This window comes from Pinus tabuliformis, chromosome 1_1 (genome assembly GCF_031772625.1).
Source record: "Pinus tabuliformis cultivar Carrire ecotype Pingquan chromosome 1_1, CPIR1, whole genome shotgun sequence".
NCBI classification, from domain to species: Eukaryota; Viridiplantae; Streptophyta; class Pinopsida; order Pinales; family Pinaceae; genus Pinus; species Pinus tabuliformis.
Genome location: NC_142297.1, coordinates 995558320 through 995562706, shown reverse-complemented (window position 1 = coordinate 995562706; position 4387 = coordinate 995558320). Strand labels below are relative to the sequence as shown.

Sequence of the window (4387 nt, the reverse complement as noted above, 5' to 3'; positions counted from 1 at the left end):
ATTTATTTCCAGTAAATGATGGTATTTGCATCGGTCCACACACATCAGAGTGAACAATTTCCAAAGGTGCTTTTGCCCTTACACTCTTTCCTGCTGGAAAGCTTTCCTTGTGTTGCTTGCCCAAGATGCAGCCTTCACAAAGGCTGTCCGATTTCTCAATCAACGGCAATCCCTTTACCATGCCCTTTCTGTGCAACAGATTCAGGCCTCCGAAATTGAGATGTCCAAATCTCAAATTCCACAACCAATTCACATCTTTCACCTGTTCTTGAAAGACTTCTTGTGTTACAGCCGCAATAGTTCTGCCTTCCTTCAAATCTGCCCTGAGTTTGAGAGGAAACATTCTATTGCTGGTCATCTGCACTTGTGCAATGATCTTCTTACTTGGAGGTATGTCTCTGATTGTACACGTATCATCTTTGAAGAACACGTTGTAACCTTTGTTTATGAGCTGTCCAATGCTCAAAAGATTACATTTCAGACCAGGTACATAGTATACCTCTGGCACAATCATCTGTTCTCCATTTTTTGCTCGGATACTGACTCTGCCCTTACCCTTGACAGTTATCTTATCATCAGTCCCTGTTGTTACCTCAGATTTCACATTTTCATCCAGATTGGCAAACATTGCAATATTTCCAGTCATGTGATTACTACAACCTGAGTCTAAGAACCAAAAATCTTCTTGTTTGTCTTGTGCAATGTTACATGTTAACAGCACATTCTTTGGATTCTTATCTTCTTCATTTGCAAAATTAGCATTCTGCCTATTATTCATGTCATTTTGTTTTTTTTTGCATTCATTGGCGTAGTACCCAAATTTTTTACAATAATGACATTGGACTTGGGATTTGTCATACCTTTGTCCATGAGCTTGCTGTTTGCTCGAACCTTCAGCTTGGTTCTGATTGCAGCTCCTTCCGCTTGTGCTAGCAGGGTAATTTCTGCCTCTGTTTTGGCTTCTTCCACGACCTCTGTTATTTGCTCTGCCTCTACCTCTTCTTTGGCCAAAAGACATTTGAGTCTTAAATGCTTGCTCAAAAGAGGAATTTGTTCCTCTACTCAGTCTGTGTTCATGAGACAACAGAGAAGCACTCAGCTCATCTACCGTGAACTGTGAGAGATCTTTTGTTTCTTCTATTGCCACCACAATAGATTCAAACCTTGAGGGTAAACATCTCAAGATTTTCTCTACAATCCTTCTATCTTCAAGAATCTCACCATGAGATCTTATCTGGGTTATCAAGCCAATAACCTGAGTGAAGAATGAATCTATTGTATCAGATTCCTTCATGCTGAGATTTTCAAAGTCTCTCCTCAACATCTGCAACTTTGCAGTCTTCACCTTCTCCATGCCTTGATAGGCAGTTTGGAGAATATCCCATGCCTCTTTGGATTTTGTTGCTGCAGCAATCCGCGGAAAAACACTTTCATGTACTGATTGGAAGAGGAAAAAGAGGGCTTTGGCATCCTTCTTTCTGTCACCCTTCAACTGGTCTCTTTCTGCTGCTGTCAAAGCAGCCAACGCTGTTGCATCTGCAGGTTCAGCATAGCCAGTTTCAACCAGCTCCCATATTCCTTGAGAAGCAAACAATGCTTTCATTGTTATGGACCAATAACTATAATTTTTCCCATTAAACTGAGGCAGTTGGGGATTTGTCAAACCTGTTCCAGCATCTGCCATCTTAACCTGTATTGGTAAAGAAAAGATACTGACTGTATTTTGAAAACAAGCAAAAACTTTCTCTGCTGGAAAAAATCTGCTCAACAAACTTCTTACAGCTCCTACAGTGAAAAACAATCTCTGTTTTTGACTCACTGAGTGCCTAGACTAGCTCCGATACCATGTTGGAATTTTCTGATAAATTCCATAACAGACAGACAAAAATTGCTCTGTTTTTGCACTCTGTTTTTGCACAGAAAAACAGAAAATCGCTTGCTGGAAACGGTGTTTCAGCAACACAGTTTTTTTTCAGTTGCTGTAACTTGTGTTGCAGCAACGCTGTTTGTGGTGTTGCAACAACGTAAATTTTTGACGTCAAGTATTTTTTGAGTTACGGTGTAACAGCAACGGTGACGGTGTAACAGCAACAGGAAAAATTAACTTGTATTCATCAAAATAAACTAACTGTTACAGATTTGTCTTCCTCATACTGAGGGAATTTCACAACTTCTATTACAAAATAGATTTACCAAGGAACGCTTCTGTTCCACACAAATAACATCTACCCTTTCTATCAGCAAACAACCAGAAAGCAAATTACATTCAAATTTCTGCACTGCTGTGCATTTCACTGTTCTGAAATTATTCTTCTTCCTCACGCTGCTGCGTGCTCTCCTCTGCTCTGTGTGATTCTTCAGCTGCTGCTGCTGCTAACCTCAAAACAGAACTGCTGTGTGATATTTATATGTAAAAACATATCTGATTTAAACAATAAAGTATTACAAAATATCTTCTAATGTTTATCTCTATATTTAAAGCAGCAAGGCGGTGATGCTTTTATCAAAAAACAAGTCCGCTGTCTGCAGGGGAATTCAATTGAAACTTTAATGCATATTAATGTGCAAAAATATCGGGCTTGACTTTGATGCACCGATTAGCCTGGAGTATTTACTGCAGATCAGATTCTTGTCCAGCTGTTCATTGTTGCAGTTGGAATTAAATTCCAACATCTTTTGCATGTAGTTCAAGCACTGGCTGCATTTTTGTTGTTTTTATTACTTTATTTTGATTGCACTTTTGTTCTGTTATCTATATTTGGCAAGGTTACCTTTTGAATGTTTTCGGAATGGTACTAGAGCTTACACCACCATCTGTGGCAGCCATGTGCTATGGGACTGCTATGGTAAGGCAGTTTGTGGAAATACGTTACTTATTGTGACTTTGTTGTGTTATTTTTCTCAGGAAACCTAGTATATGATTGTAACAAATTATCTATTTGAGCGATGTCTAAAAATCAACATTTGCAATTGAATAAAGTTGGGGAATCCCATCACGACTCTATTTCACCTGTGACTTACTTGTGGTGTCCATTTGCTAGTAATATGCATAAAGAGACAACCCACAAACATGTAACGTAGGCTAATCTTTCGCCCATAGACATATTTGATGAACGATATTGCATACCTCTACTAAAATGTTGTAAATACACTTCTCAAAACTGTTCAACTCAATGAAATCATTCATTTGATTGTTGCCCCTTGGAAATCAAAGACAACCACTACTGTTATTCAAGATACTCCTGAGCATTTACACTTGGTTTACAAATGGATTGCAGCAGATATAGCTACTTTGCTTGAGCATACCTGATTATCTATTTTCAAGACATACAACTAGAAACCTACTATAAAATCATTTTTGATTACTGATTAGGTATATTTTCAGAAGAAGGGGAACTTTGGGATCGACTGTTGACACTGTGACGTTGTGAAGTACGTGATCTTGATTTTCTGGTAGATGTTAGAGTCAAACTTCTCCTCGAGAAGCATTCAGATTGTAATGACGTCTCATTAAGAATATGTTTACCAAATGTATGCGATTTTAAACATGTACCATTCATATTAAAGGAACAAGTATCATGATTTAAATTGTGTTGCTTCCCTTTGTCAAGAGGCAAAACTACTGAATTTTTGTCGTCAACCCCATTTTCATCTAAACTACCTACAGCTTGTTGACCATCTGAATTCTCTGACCAATAGTCACCGTCTTGTTCATCAAAAGGAGCCAAATCTTCATATCCTTCATCAGACCTTGCAGATTCCTCATCAACAGAGCCTTCTAGCTGAGACAACAAAATTAGATTTAAGAGTGAATTCAAGCATAGAACCCACCAACAACATACACGTAATTTTTGTGTGATAAATACAAGGAAACTACCAATGACAGAGAATGACTTTGGAATAAAATTGAATAACTATGCCAGGCCCCTTTGAGTTTTATATAGACAACTTGACAACATATATGCATAACATTTCCTACAGAAAGTTTGAAAAACAAGTACTTACATCTTCTTGCTTAATGCTTGAGTCACTGAGTTCATCCTCAGAATCAACAACAAGCACTTCATCTGGTTCTTCATCACTGCTTGGTATTGGCAATTCTTCAGTGAGCTGCAACCACAATAAAATATACTATATCATATCAATATAAAGTTATAAAAAAACCAATATATCGCAAGCAAAGGATGATATCGCTTGATAAATTGATTCAATCCTTTAAGAAGTTCACTCATATAAAATGCATGATTTTCCATAATATTAACTCTTCCTTTCGAAAAATTCTTTTACTAGAGTTGTCTTAACTTCTCCACTTGACCCAACGACCCCCACGACATGAGAACCTTTACTTTGTTTCTGCGATGAAACTTTTTTTTCCAAACCTCTTACT

At 37.8% G+C, this 4387-nt stretch overlaps 1 long non-coding RNA gene across 1 annotated transcript; it reads right to left on the bottom strand.

Annotated features, from left to right (window-relative positions):
- Positions 1 to 3620: 3620 nt before the first annotated feature.
- Positions 3621 to 4112, bottom strand: LOC149217928 (uncharacterized). Its single transcript, XR_016250702.1, has 2 exons — positions 4006 to 4112; positions 3621 to 3782 (listed from the first exon to the last, which is right to left on the bottom strand). It is a non-coding gene; the product is annotated as an uncharacterized LOC149217928 (long non-coding RNA).
- Positions 4113 to 4387: the final 275 nt, after the last annotated feature.